The following is a 16,043-nucleotide window of genomic DNA, read 5'->3' on the forward strand; positions in this document are numbered from 1 at the left end:
CCCCTTCATCAGGTTAAAAGCTTTCTCGAGGCTGCCATGAGACCACTTCTTCTTTCAGTAAAAATATGCTGCACAACCTTAAACCTTCTTGTAATTCAAATATTTGAAAGCCAATCTCATTTTACTTGCTCTATAGTCCATCCCCTAGAAGTTTGTTTTACTTTTTCCGATTGCGATTATTATGAGCAAATGCACAAATGGTACAATAAATCTGGATGCGGTGGCCAGCATATTAAATATTAATACACTATTACTGTAGAAATTTCATGCTTTATACTTAGGGCCCTATCCTGTCCTTAGTCAGAGAATTTTCACTTGGGGACATGCTATCCTGTCCTTCAATGGGAATTTTGTCCAAATGAAGCTTGCAGGATCAAGGCCTTTAGATTTACATATATACTTAACTTTATGTAAATGAGTGGTTTAATGGAACTATTCACATGTGTAAAGTTAAGCACATGTGTCAGTCTCTGTGCGATCAGGGCCTTGTTACCAGATTTGCCCATTACTTTGGGGTATGCTCATTTATTTGGGTTACTTTTTGGGGGAATGGGATTTTGTAATTCTATCAATGTACTGCTTGTGTCACTTGTGTGTTCATATGGAGCTTTACTTCTCCCTTCTACAGGTCCCCTCCCAATGGAGCTATTCTGCAGGACCTAGAACCGGATGAGCACATACCCACCCACACATATAGTAACAGAGCAAGTCTGAGCGGACCGGGTCAACCAGCACTGTCAAGCTGACCCCTTATATGTCCCTGGACTCACTGGGCTGGATGAAGCAGCACTTTGAAGCTGACTCTCCTTTTATGCCCCTGGGCTCCATGGACTGGGTTAAGCAGCACTTTCAAGCTGTTACCCTTATGTGTCCAAGATTCAGCACATCCCTGTCCCCACGCTCACATCACAATTGTACTGGCAGTAACCTACTTGATGAGCAAACCCCACAGCATTCTGGGCTCTGCAGGGATCTTTAGCTTAGATAAAAGAAGCATTGCTGTAGAGTGAATGGGGGAAGCTAACACCAGAAAAGAGTAAAGTCCAGCAAGAGAGAGAGAAGCAACCAACTTAACCATAAAAGTTATTTATTGAATACTAGTGATAACTACACAAGGAGCCTTAACCAACATAACATACATTATTAAAGGTTAATACCGACGGTAGAAAGGAAAACAGAGAAAGAGAGAGAAGGGGGGGTGTCACCCACTCCATGAGGTTTGAACTGGTCGGGGATCCCAGGTGATGGTGGTAGCTGAGGGTCCTGAGGGCTGCAGACAGGCAGAGTCCCCAGCATGATCAGCCAGGAGAAGATGGAGTTCCAGTGGAACTGATGTCTAGTTTGGATCTAAGCATCAGCACCCTGACTGGAGGGTGAGCAGGGATTTTTGTAGAGAAAATACAATTGTTTAAGAGAGAACAATAGATTTGTTTATAGGTAAGGCTGATAACTCAAGGGGTTTTTTTAGACTAGACAAAAGGAGCAGATCACTCTTGGCTATCGGTGGTGTTTTCTTCCAGGGAGCTTACAATGCAACTAGGCGGCTTTACTATTTGGATATCAGTTAAGAATTCATTACTAGAATTGGTCTGATAATTCCTGACCTGGGTGTGTGCAGACATAGGTTTATTAGCATCTGGAGCAGAGATTCCCATGATGCAGTGCTTCCCTGCTTTTTCTAGTCCCAGAATTCAGTGTGGTTTTCTGTTTTCCACTCTGTATGCAAATTGAGATGTTTTCCTGTCCCATCTTTTATGCAGATGAGGCTAGGAGAGTTGTTTCTGCTCTCCATTCTGTATGTTAATGGGGATGTCTTTATCTTGTCACCCTTGTCAGGAGGGTCTAGGTGTGTGTCTCCCAAAGCCCTTCACTGCTATCTGCAAGTTTTTTCCTCTGATAGGTTTTGGTTTAAGCAGAGGCTGCGGGGGAGTGTCTTTCATGAGTCAGGCTGGATACTGCACGCTGGTTCCCCAAGAACACAGAGGTGTTTTGGTATCAGCCTCATGGAGTAATTACAATACATGGGTTTCACATGTGCAATGTGCCTATAGACTGCCTCAGAAGGTATGCCTACACAGCAATTAAACACCTGAGGCTGGACCGTGTCAGCTGAGTCGGGCTCACAAGGCTCAGGCCAAGGGGCTTTTTAATTGCAGTTCACACATTCGGGCTCGGGCTGGAGCCAGGGCTCTGGGACTTCGTGACAGGGGAGGATCCAAGAGCTTGGGCTCCAGGCCAAGCCCAAACATCAATACCGTAATTAAACGGCCTCTTGGCTTGAACCCCGTGAGCCCAAGTCAGCTGACACAGGCCAGCTGCAGGTTTCTAACTGCAGTGTAGGCATACCCTGAGTCACAATTCAGTCTCTGCATCTCCTTTTCTCTACTGGGAAAATAAGCTGCTTTAACCATTATCCTGGTGGAGGTTACTTCCACCTCCTGGCCAGTGCAGCTGTCTTGGCTGAAGCACTGGAGATGGGAACAGAGCCATAACTTGGCCACCTGGACAGAAAGGGAAGTAGTGGCCCAACAGCTGCTTTCCCTGGCCCTTCAATTGTGACTTGTGATTCACGTAACTTAGGCAGAGGAGTAAAAGAACACATGATGCACTCTTACTCCCCTGCATGGGCATGTGGGCCAGTTCACAATCAAACCCCAAATAAATACTATGCAATTGTCATAGAGATAGTCTGTTACTGCAGACTCTTTGGCAATTATATATATAAAGCTACAGGTAATCAACTGTCTTTTCTTCTAACCTACAACTATTTATTTATTTTATGGTTACATCAAAAATGATTTGAATCATTACAGTGAATCATTGGCAAAATAATGCAACATGGGATTATGGCATTACAAAGTGTCTTGTAATGCATGTGCAACACAGTGATTTTTACAGAGTTTCACCTACATCTGAAGGTTGCATGTGCAAATTTACTGTAGCATTGCCTGATTTCTGAGTAAGCCATGTAACCTTAATGTTTTCACAACAGTTTTTTTCCGCAAAATTATGGTATAAATAAGATCAAAGACTATTAAACCACAAAAATAACAAGGAAGTAGGTTTGATATACTAACCACTATGCTGTTTCTCATTGTTGTTGGAATCTCTTAAATTACCACAGGCGTGGAGTTTTTTTGTTTGGTTGGTTTAATGCCGGCCTTTGGGAAAAGAACTAATTAACCTCATGTCAAGAAATGTACTATTTTATATTGTGTCTGACATTAATAGCTCTGTGGATGCCAAACGAACTTTGTATTCAAGTTAATATGTGGTTTTATTATTGTTGCTCAAGCCATGTCAAGATATATTTGGCCTACCTACACAGCACAATAAAATTTACATTTCTATAGCTTCTTCCATACATAGTATCATCACATGCTGTATCAAAGAAAGAACACCTTATAGGACGCAGCAACCTTTATAAAAACACAGAAAGAAAACAACATACAGAGACAAACAAGGGGAAAGTAAAACAAAAGCTGAAACTTACTAGTAATGCAATACGTTCCATTTCAGGGCAACTACACCCATATTCCCCCTCAGTGGGCCAGCCTGGGCATCAGCTCTAGGCTCCCAGCTCCACAGCTGTTGCCACTCTTGGGTCAAGATCACATCTTTGTCTCTCTCCCTTCTGACTGAGGTATTTCCAGGCTGCACAGTCCCCTGACTACTTTGTGTTAGCCCAGAAAAACACTGTTTGCCTAAACAGACCTGTTTCACTTCTCTCCTTAGAGATGGTACACAGTGTAATTGACACGGTTATGAGTTACCACACAGCATTTTCTTTTTTTAATTATCTATATTTTATTCCAAATACAACAAATATACCAAAACACCAGATTCATCATAATACACAAAGTAAAGAAAGAGGCTTAAGATAAAGGGAGGTGAAGCAACATACCTATCTTCAGGGTCTACATTAATCATAAATCTAAAAGTCAGCCCAAATTGCTTTGAATTTTTGGGGCACTCCCTTTCTGTGGAATGCTAGTCATTCTGTAGCTGTGAAGTTGGCCATATTACTCATCCAGGCATCAATATCTGGTGGGGATCAACATTTCCATTTTTGAAGGATTAAATTTTTAGCGACCAAAGCTGCACATTGGAACCATGCCACCTTGTTACCAAACAATCTCCACCTATCAAGGGGAAGGCTAAAATTTAGCAACCAATATCAAAATGGTCCTTTCACTCACCTTGTACCAGAAATTCTTGCTACAGGGGCACTCCCAAAACATATGAGCTAATGTAAGGAAGTTACATTTTCAACAGCAGACAGCATTTATGAGGCCCATTAACATCAGCCTATGTGGGACCAGTATATTCAAAAAAGGGTCTTTTGGTGAATGTGATGGGGTGTTCACCCTCACAAGGTAGAGCAGGTTAAATTAGATTAATTAACCTGACAGACTGCATCTGGGGGACATCCAGGGATTGAAAGGCTGAAGGAGCAGAAGAGCTGATAAAAAGCCAGGAAGTTGGCAGCAGAAAAGGACTTCAGGAGTAGTAGTCTACAGTCACTTCCTGGGAGAAGTAAAGCATTCTTGGGGATATGGATTTAGGCATTCTGCAATTACTCCCTGGGAGGAAGGAGTTTGGGCTGGTAAATCCAGAAAAGGGGGAGCCAGAAAATGTAGGAAGGAGTCCAGGGAAAGAGAAACAGGGTCTGAGAGAAAGCAAACTACAGGAGATTGACATAGGGACTGGACTGGGACCCAGAGTAGAGGGCAGGCCAGGGTTCCCCACCAGTCACTGGGGGAAGTGGCACAGACTGGGCAATGGAACAGAAGACTGCCTGGGACAGTCATCCAATAGAACTTTGATACCCCAAAAGGGGAGTGTTGTTAATTTTTTGGAGAATTGCTGTTACTGCTGCTAGTGCTACTGTTCTTGGAGCTCTGGTGTTATCTGCAATAGCAGAGAGTTCAGCATGCTGATTCATCAGACTAAAGTATGGTACTAGTACCCCATACAGGTACACTAATACAAGTATGCCCACAACAATGGTACTAGTTCAATCAGGACACCAGGTTCCTGTCCTCTAAACTAGCACAAAGTTGCCCATCCTATGACTTCTCCTTTTATACACTGATACAAACAACTTACATATTACACTCCAGATGTTGTCAGTTACCACCGTTATCCTTGTATCTGCTAGTTCAAACAAAACATCCTTATCCATTATATTGTCATCCCCTCCTTATCTAATGAGGGGTTGTTGTGTTTAATCTCAAGGTGGAGTGTGCATGGCCATATCTAACATCCACAAAGATGCCTGGCTTAACAAAAGGAGATATGATCATGTTCCAAGCTGGAAAAACAAAATCCTCCCAGAGATAAGGGGAGCTGTAATTTGTTCAGAACCAGTTTAGGTATCTTATCTGCTTCCCAAGGGAACATTCTGAAAATATTATTGAATTTGTTAAAATAAATTTGAGGAATAGAAAAGGGAGACCCCTCAGGACATATAAAATCCTGGGAAGGACATTCATTTTCAGTATATTAATTTTACCCCACAAACTGAAGGTTAATGAACTCCATCTCCCCAAGTAGTTAGCCATTTGGGCAATTTTTTTAAAAAACACTATAATAGAGGCTCAAATTAACTGTATACCCCATTTAAAAACAGTAAGAGGATCAAAACAAATGCCACCCTGGCTAAACAGGAGTAAAACAGGCAGTTAGAGGTAAAAAGGCATCCTTTAAGAATTAGAAGTTAAATCCTATGGAGGAAAATAGAAAGGAGCATAAACTCTGGCAAGTTAAGTGTAAAAGTATAATTAAGCAGGCTAAAAAAGAATTTGAAGAGCAACTAGCAAAAAAACACAAAAATGAACATTTTTTTAAATATATCAGAAGCAGGAAGCCTGCCAAACAATCAGTGGAGTCACTGGATGATCAAGATGCTAATGGAACACTCAGAGAAGACAAGGTCATTGCAGAGACGCTAAATGAATTCTTTGCATTGGTCTTCACTACAGAGGATATGAGGGAGATGCCCACACTTAAGCCATTCTTTTTAGGTGACAAATGTCCCAGATTGAGGTGTCGATGGAGGAGTTTCATGAACAAATCAATAAATTAAACAGTAATAAGTCACCAGGACCAGAAGGAACTCAAATATGAAATTACAGAACTACTAACTGTGGTATGTAACCTATCACTTAAACCATTCTCTGTACCAGATGTCTGGAGTATAACTAATATAATACCAATTTTTTTTTAAAAGGCTCCAGAGGCGATCCCAGTAATTACAGGCCGATAATCCTAACTTCAGTACCAGGAAAATTGGTTGAAACTATAGAAAACACACATTTATCAGACACATAGATGAACACAGTTTGTTGGGGAAGAGTCAATGTGGCTTTTGTAAAGGAAAATCATGCCTCACCAATCTCTTAGAATTCTTTGAGTGAGTCAACAAACATGTGGACAACGGTGATTCAGTGGGCATAGTATACTTGGACTTTTAGAAAGCCTTTGACAACATCCCTCTCCAAAGGCTTTTAAGCAAAGAAAGCAGTTATGGGATAAGAAGGAAGGTCCACTCACAAATCAGTAACTGATTAAAAGATAGGAAACAAAGGGCAAGAATAAATGTTCAATTGTCAGAATGGAGAGGGATAAATAGCAGGTCCCCCAAGCATCTGAACTGAGACCAGTGCTGTTCAAAATATTCATAAATAGTATCATAGCCCATGTCATTTATATTCAAAAAATTATGAATACATTTGGGTTCATCCTAGTTTGGCCAGTAGGGATTGGCAAACATGATTATAGAATTGCCAGTTTCAGCCTTGAGGGCTGAGGCACTAAATCTGCCTCATTATGAGACTTTGTTCTCAGAAGATTAACATTCAACTTTTTATGTATTAGTGTAGCAACACCACCTTGCCTTAGAATTAGGGCTGTGAAGCAATTAAATAAATTAATCATGCTTAATTGCATGATTAAAACAATTAATCATGATTAATTGCACTGTTAATAATAGAATAACATTTATTTAAATATTTTGGATGTTTTCTACATTTTCAATATATTGATTTCAATTACAACAGAATGCAAAGAGTACAGGGCTCACTTTATATTTATCCTTTATTAGAAGTATTTGCACTGTAAAAAAACAAAAAGAAATAGTATTTTTCAATTCACTTAATACAAGGACTGTAATAGAATTTCTTTATCATGAAAGCTGAACTTACAAATGTAGAATTATGTACAAAAAGCCCACATTCAAAAATAAACAATATAAAAATTTAGAGCCTGCAAGTCCACTCAGTCCTACTTTTTGTTCAGCCTATCCCTCAGACAAACAAGTTTGTTTACATTTGCAAGAGATAATGCTGCCTGCTTCTTGTTTACAATGTCACCTGAAAGTGACAACAGGTGTTTGCATGGCACTATTGTAGCCGGCGTCGCAAGGTATTTACATGCCAGTTGTGCTAAAGATTTATATGTCCTTTCATGCTTCAACCCCCATTCCAGAGGACATGTATTCATGCCGATGATGGATTCTGCTCAGTAACGACCCAAAGCAGTACAGACTGACACATATTCATTTTCATCATCTGAGTCAGATGCCAGCAGCAGAAGGTTGATTTTCTTTTTTGGTGGTTCGGTTCTGTAGTGTCCACATCAGAGTGTTGCTCTTTTAAGACTTCTTAAGGCATGCTCCACACCTCGTCCCACTCAGATTTTGGAGGACACTTCAGATTCTTAAACCTTGGGTCAGTACTGTAGCTATCTTTAGAAATCTCACATTGGTACCTTCTAAGCGGTTTGAAAAATCTGCAGTGAAAGTGTTCTTAAAATTAACAATGTGCTGAGTCATCATCCAAGACTGCTATAACATGAAATATATGACAGAATGCAGGTAAAACAGAGCAGGGGACAAACAATTATCCCCCAAGGAGTTCAGTCACACATTTAATTAAAGCATAATTTTTTTAACGAGTGACATCAGCATGGAAGCATGTCCTCTGCAATGGTGGCCAAAGCATGAAGAGGCATACGAATATTTAGCATATCTGGCACCTTGCAATGCTGGCTACAAAAGTGCCATGCAAATGCCCGTTCTCATTTTCTGATGACATTGTAAATAAGAAGATGGCAGCATTATCACCTGTAAATGTAAAGTTTCAGAGTAGCAGCCGTGTTAGTCTGTATCTGCAAAAAGAACAGGAGTACTTGTGGCACCTTAGAGACTAACAAATTTATCTGAGCATGAGCTTTCGTGAGCTACAGCCCACTTCATCGGATGCATGCAATGGAAAATACAGTAGGAAGATATATATATACACACACACAGAGAACATGAAACAATGTGTGTTACCATACACACTATAAGGAGAGTGATCAGTTAAGGTGAGCTATTATCAGCAGGAGAGAAAAAGAACTGTTGCCGTTTTCATTACCACTACAAACAGTTCTTTCACTTTCACGACAAAGAGATTTCACTACAATACTTGTCACACTTCTGACTAAGAAAGTCCTTTTCAACCTAAGTATATTTTCTTATAATCCAGCATATTAATCAAGTGTTAAACTATCACTACCAATTATCATTACACTGCCTAATGCACTTAACTGCTAAACGAGCTACAGCAGTCTCCTTATCCTGATCATTATAGCTCTAAAATTAAAACAGAGTGGGACTGCTGAATGTTGGTTGCGTCAGAAACCCAGAAGGCTATGAGTTCCTTCCTGATGAAAAGTGTATAACACTATTAGAGGCTAATCCTATTATTTTATATTTAATTAAGGAATTTTGCAAGCGAGGTGCCCATATAATTGAGATGTGCATAGGCTGAACATAGTTCTTGAAAAACAACTTTCAAAAGGTGGCAAAAAAAAAAAAGCCAAAAAATAAAAATTGAAGGCCTGTTCCTGCACAGCCTTACTCACATGAGCAGCTGAGTTTTTAAGGACTATTAGCATGAGTAAATGTTTGCAAACTTGAGCTCTTAGCTGGTACTAAGGAAACACCATCTATCATTAAATCATTGTAACATCTAATTGCTCTGATGCTGGTTGCTTTATGTTACACTGAAAACTATGTGAAAGAAAAATACTTTTCTGCAGAAAATTTAGGGGAAGGAAATTGATCTGAATCTTCACCTGAAATATAAAACAAACCTGAGTCTGTTTTTGAGATTTAGAAAAAGTTCCAGTTAACTTTATTTATCAACAGGTTATTGAGGCAAAAGCAATTTGTCTGCAGCTGTTTTTACTGCACAAAGTGATCTGATAGCTCCTCTTTTGAGCCTAAGGGACAGTGCTTGGAATACCACTTATTTTATCCAGTTTTGTGATTGTCTTGCATCCAGGACCCCTGATGGCAGTGATTTAACACTGTCATAGGCTGGCTGATCCTGGCAAGCTAGGTTCAGCCTTACACAAGACTTAGGCCAGGTCTACATCCAAAAGTGAGGTAGACCCAGCTATGTTGCTCAGGGGTGTGAAAAAATCATACCCCGAGCAATGTAGTTAAGCCAACCTAACCCCTAGAGTAGACAGCACTAGGTCAACGGAAGAATTCTTCCATTGCCCTAGCTACTGCCTCTCTGAGTGGAGGATTAACTACAGCAATAGAAGAATCCCTGCCATTGCTGTAGTGAGTGCCTAAGCTGCAGTGCTGCAGCTGTGCTGCTGTAACAGATCAAGTACAGACAAGCCCTTAGCAGCTATCCCTCAGCCTGACTGATGGGCTGGCAACATAAGGCCTAATTAGTGACCCCAGCTGGGTGTAATGGGGCTTAATGAGAAAGACTGACCCCCATAAGTGGTGGTGAAGCAGGGAGAGCTCTACTTAAGTGGAGTTGGAAACTCAGTGCAGGAGGAAGAAAGAATATGGAGTGAGGAACCAGGGGATTTCTCCTCTGGGAAGAGCCTAAGGATGTCAGGCTGTGTTATCCACAGGAAGCAGGGTAGGCTCCTGTGGAGGAGTCGTGAGATAGGGCCTACAAGGAGCAAGGAGAACCTTAGAGGAGGGAGTCTGGTGAAGGGAAGCAGTGAGAGGAACCATGCTGGGAAGAAGAGACTCTGCTGGAACAAAGAGAAAGGGCCAGGAAGAAGAGGATTCAGCTGAGCCCATGAGGGGCAGAAGAACTATAAGTATGACAATGTTTGCGAACTTTAAGTTGGACCTTCACTTCCCCAGAAAAGGCATAAACTGTTATGTGACTTGGCTGGAGGGCTGAGCCACAGAAGACCCAGAGAGGGAGTTGAGAGATAGGGTGACCAGATGTACCGATTTTATAGGGACAGTCCCAATTTGGGGGGCTTTTTCTTATATAGAAACCTATTACCCCTCAACCCCATCCTGATTTTTCACACTTGCCCTCTGGTCACCCTACTGGGAGAAGATGTTGACTAGAATTGGCCATTGCAGGGCAAGGAAGTGGCCACCAGGGGGTGCAAGAGGCAATGTCCCCTCAATGTAGTGTCCAAACATGCAGGGGTGGCCTAGAGGTGAGGTGGCATACATACAAGGACCTTTCAGCATACCAATATTATTATAGCTGAGTAGCAGAGGTTGAGAGTTGCTTACTGTTTGAAAGATGACTCTTCTAAGCACATAACTATTCTAAAATCCACATGCTGACTCAGATTATCTTTAAATTTGCTCTACCTCATGGGAGCATGGGGTAGGATTAACAGTCCACATCTGGGGTCATTTGAGCAAGTGGTACCTTAGATACAGTCTCCCTCCTCCCCCAAAAAACCCAAAAACATGTTTTCAAAATTATTTGTGGTTTTTTTTTCCCCTTATCTTCACTCCTGGGGCAACTCTCATCGAATCTTCCCCAAACTGATATCAGTCCTCAAGATTTATATCAGCGAATGCATGGCTCTCACTGCCCCTTTGGGTAGGCAATACTGAAAAAGCTATTGAGAGTAAATCTTGCTGATCAAACATGGGCTGGCCCACACTGACAAAGCAAAGAGTGAAATGTGCATATGTTGCAAGACAAGAATTCTGTTGCAAGCCAGAGGGTTGGCAGGCAGTCTGTTGTCACAGTAACCAGGACATTGAACCTGAGCAGCATTCAGGCACTATGAGTTCATGCCCTACTCTTGGCAGTTTTCAGCAAATGTGTGTTTGTGAACACTCCTTGATCTGTGTGCGTTCTGCAGTAGGATCCTTTTGGAAGCTTTGCTCTGAGATCAGAATTTCTGGGTTTAGTGTGATATTTTGAAGTGCTCTAAAATCCACTCTGAGACTGATTTTACTTTAGCAGTATTGTCAAGGAAATTAGCATTCACTAAATAAAGAGAAGATGAAATAACGATAATGTAATCACGACTCATGGTCTTCACATTCCCTAAACAATGGAACTCAATGTGTTCACAAGAAAGCAAATCACTGAGTCATTTGGTCATGGGGTTCCTGTAGGCCATACTTACAGGACTCTGTCCTGGGAAGCAGTGACTCTGAAAAAGATTTGGGAATCATAGTGGCTCAGCTGAACATGAGGTCCCTGTGCAATACTATAGACAATGGGGTTAGTGCAATCCTGGGATGCCTAACAAGTATATCTCAACTAGAAGTTGAAGTTATTTAACCTCTATTTGCCAACACCCCAACTGCACACCTACCTTTATAAGTGCAAGGGGTTGTCCAGACACTGTTTTTTGAAAACCCAGTTTGATTGATAGAGCTTTGACCATGAACTGCATTTCCAAAAATATACTTTTTCCACTACTCCTTGATTAATAAGGGATCATCCTCAAAAGAGACCTTTGGTCCCTGGGAGCTCGGAAGCACTAAAAAAGCAGAACAACTGGGGGGTTGGAATTGTTGGGCACTTTAACCTCCAGTGACATTCTTTGGAAGGGAAAGAAAGTGGAATCATCTGTGCTGACCCCTACTCCCACTCCACTACTTTACAAATTCATCTTATTGACCAACTAATCCCTCCCGAGACTGCTCCACTAGGTCACTCCTTCCCTCCACTGCTCCTTGAATGAGGGAAGGAACCCAGACGAGGCATCTCCAGGCATCAGCGCACCAAGCGCATGCCTGGGGCGGCAAGCCATGGGGGGCAGCCTGCCGGTCACCGTGAGGGTGGCAGTCAGGCTGCCTTTGGAGGCATGCCTGTGAGAGGTCCGCAAGTCCCGCGGCTTCGGTGGTAATTCAGCGGTGGGTACGCCAAAGGCACAGGACCGGCTGACCTCCCGCCTGACTGCTGTGCTTAGGGCAGCCAAAGACATAGAGCTGCCCCTGAACCCAGAGCTTTTCACCTTCCCCGTGCTCCCTCCAATGGAGAAGGGACATCAGGATTACCTCTTCCCACCCTCATCCCTGGTGCTGCTGCTGCTGCTTCTAGGCTAAAAGGGGCAGTCAGAGCAGTGCAGGAGACTGTGGGGAAGAAAAGAGGGGTTCAGAGCTGTGCAGTGGGGCTATAGGGAGGGGCTTCCTTTCCAACCCCCACATATGGCCATCAGTTAGACCCTGACTATGTGAACAAGAATCAGCCAGCTAAGCATATGAGAGAGAAAATTCTCAGTATCACTTCAGAGGACTGGCCCAACTTGTCCTGGGTCCCAACTCCAGATATGGCCATCCGTGATACTTCACACAAACACAGTACAATGCAGAAAAAAATTTCCTTCCTGACCCCTGCAGGTGAGTTGATGAAGCCCTGCAGGGTCTCCCCACTGCTATCACCAGGTTGCTGAGCCCTGTCCCCCACCATCTCCACAAACAACACCAGCATACAATTGCACTCATAAATTTGTCAAGATGTCTTTTAAAATTAATTATGTTGTTTGCCTCCACTGCTCCTACGGGGAGGCTGTTCCAGAGCTTCACTCCTCTAATAGTTAGAATCTTCTTTCTAGTTACCAGACTGAATTTGTACATGGTCATATTATATCCATTTGTTCTTGTGCCATTGTTGCCCTTCGACTTAAATAGCTGTTCACCCGCCCTGATGTTTATTCCCCTGATAAATTTACAGAGAGCAATCATAGCCTTCATTTTGCTAGGCTAAACAAGCCACGCTCTTCTAGTCTCCTCTCAGAAGATAGGCTCTCCATTTCCCTGATAATCCTTGGAGCTCTCCTCTGCATTTGTTCCAGTTTGAATTAATCTTTCATGAACATGGGTGACCAGAATTGTGCACAGCATTCCAAGTAACTTACCAGTGGCTGTACAGTAGTATCAACACTTCTCTATCTCTACTGGAAATATCTTGCCTGAAACATCCTAGGATCGCAATTTCCTTTTTTGCAGCCACATCTCATTGGTGGCTCATCATCATCAACCTGTGATTGACCCACATACCCAGGTCTCTTTCTTCCTCTGTCGCTTTCAACTAATGAGCCCCCAGCTTATAGCAGAAATTCTTATTTTCAGATCTTACATGCATGACCTTGTACTTCTACTATTTAAATTTCATCCCATTTCTGTTACTCCAGACTTCAGATATTCCTGTGTAATATTCCGATCCTCCTTTGTGTTAACAATGCCTCCCACTTTTGCAGCATCAGCAAATTTCATCAGCCTCCTCCTACTTCTTGTGCCAATGTAACTAATAAAAATCTTAAATAAAATCTGTACAGTAGGGAACAGTCCTGCAGTTGCAAAAAGCTGGACTAGTTGGCTTGACAGGTCTTTTCCATTTGTAACATTTTAATTAATGCAACACCTAACATTTATAGCATTCCTTAAAGAAGAAGGAACATTGGACTGACTTGAACTTGCACCACTGATATTAAAAATGGGAAGTGAGTTTGCATCTTCTCAGTGTGGCCTCTAATAAACCAAACCTCATGGATAAATGAGAGCAAAAACAGAACATAGCCCTTTGAATTGGAGATACTGGACAAATTCAAAAAGGGAGAGCAGTTCAAAAAAAATAGAGATGCTGATTCAGTGAAAAGAAAGGAGAAAAGCTGAATATATGAGCCTGCCAAAGAATAACAAATCACAGTGTATTCAGGCAGTAGGCAGAACATTTCATCTCCCTTTCTAATATTATGATCAATCAGGCAGGCATAAAAATGACCTTCCTTGCATGCATATTTTCATCAACCTGTTTCAAACTAATGCTTATTTTATTCGACTGGAACTCTGTTGGCCTTTGGTGTAGCTGATAGCAGATGTTTTCTATTTAAGGACTGTGCTCCTGAGAGTGAAGGTCAGGGCATCACATAGCCAATGTCTAGGTGTACATGTGTAATCTTGTGTGTCCATAGTATCGTTACATGTTCATGGCATTAGTAAAGGCTACAGGAGAGTAGAATGGTGGGTTTCAGTTATGTTCTAATTGTGTGAGTGGCTGTTATGAAGGATATGACATAAAATATTTGATCACATTTAGAATGACCTCGTGGTCCTGAAAACTGGAATTGGCCCGGTTTTCACGGTTTGTTTGTCCTGGTGCCTCTGTTGGCTTTCCAAAAACTAGTGTTTTGTCCCGCTTTTGGTAAATGCTGTAGACTGGCAAAGTGAAGGAGCCATCTGCCACCAGAGTTGGAATCAGATAGCAGCCTGACTGACAGCATGTGTACTACAAGAACACAAATTTTATAACAGAGAGCTCTTCAGTCCAGCAGACAAAAGTATAATAAGAGCCAACAGTGGGAAGTTGAAGCTAAACAAAATAAAAAATGAGAAGCAACTTCTAACAGCGAGGGTAATTAACCATTGGGACAACTTACCAAAGGTCGTGGTGGATTTGCCATCACAGGAAGTTTTAAAATCAAGATAAGGTGCCTTTTTAAAAATTATGCTGTAGTTCAAACAGGAATTAATTTGGGAAGTCCAGTGGCCTGTGTTATGCAGGAGGACAGACTCGATGATCACAGTGGCCCCTTCTGGTCTTGGAGTCTGTGAATATATCTGCAGAAAGTTTGCTTGATAAAGAGCAGGGAGGAGTATGAATCCTTTACTTCACTCTCATTGAAACCATCCCCTAGGCACCTTCCCCACCATCCCATCACTGGTTTGCCTATAATACAAACTGGTCTGCCAATATTGTGAAAGGGAGAAAATTGTCACTATTCACCTATTATTCTTTATCTCGACCAGCAGGTGAAGCTGGACTGGAGGCTTTTATGTCATCAAGGGAAGGGAAGAAAAATCAAGGATCAGACTCAGCCTGATCTGTCACTTGTTCTTGGTCCTAATCTTACCCATGCAACTGGAAAGGAGAGAGAATTTTTTTTAATTACAAAATCTGCTCAATGTAAGTGAAAAAGCCAGGCTTTTGCTTCCTGTCTGCCTCCAAGCATAATTTTAACACAGTGAACTTCCTACCTCCCCAGCCCACCCTTTTTGGCAGAAGATATGTGCATTGTTTGGGAAATTGGAGTCCATTGCTGGAATTGCAGTGAAGAGAGAGAGAGAAAAATGCAAATAGCACAAAGGGGGAGCAGTTTTAAAAAACAGGGATAATGAATCAGTCAAAGAAGGAAAAGAAAATAAACTTCCTAAAGTTTGTCTGTAATCCAGGCCAAGAAAGAACCCTGGTGATAAATGGGTTTAGTCAAACCACTACTTCCTTTATTCTTATAATGACCACTACCTGTACTTACTCTAATGTCCTGCAAAACCCAGGTGACAGTGGTGACAAAAGGCCTGAACCAGCAAAAGGCTGAAGTGAAAGAGGAGCTTCTCTGACCTTTAGACAAGAGAGTGAAACATGACCACTGTGGGACTGCTGCTAATCCTAATCCATTTAACAGTCAGGATTTTGACTTTGAGATTTCCTAGTCTGCCATAGACAGAGGAAAGTGAAAGAGAATGAAAGATGTTTGTTCAGTCACTTCAGTGTGGATTTGAATAGACCAGCTTGTTTTGTTGGCACTGAGACATTTCAAAAGTAACGTTCTCAGGCCGCTCCTGGAATGGAGGCAATGTTAGAAGGCAACAGGAGAGTTGCTTTCCAAGTTCTCTTCTATTTATTGCACGTAGAGTTGCATGGTAAGGTCATTTCTGTTTATTAATAATATTTAAGAATTTCCCCCTCATGGCTTGGATCGACCTAAAATGAGTTGTCATAGCTTTCATGCTTATCAACCTCCGCAGCCTA

The sequence above is a fragment of the Gopherus evgoodei genome, chromosome 6 (genome assembly GCF_007399415.2).
Source record: "Gopherus evgoodei ecotype Sinaloan lineage chromosome 6, rGopEvg1_v1.p, whole genome shotgun sequence".
NCBI lineage: Eukaryota > Metazoa > Chordata > Testudines > Testudinidae > Gopherus > Gopherus evgoodei.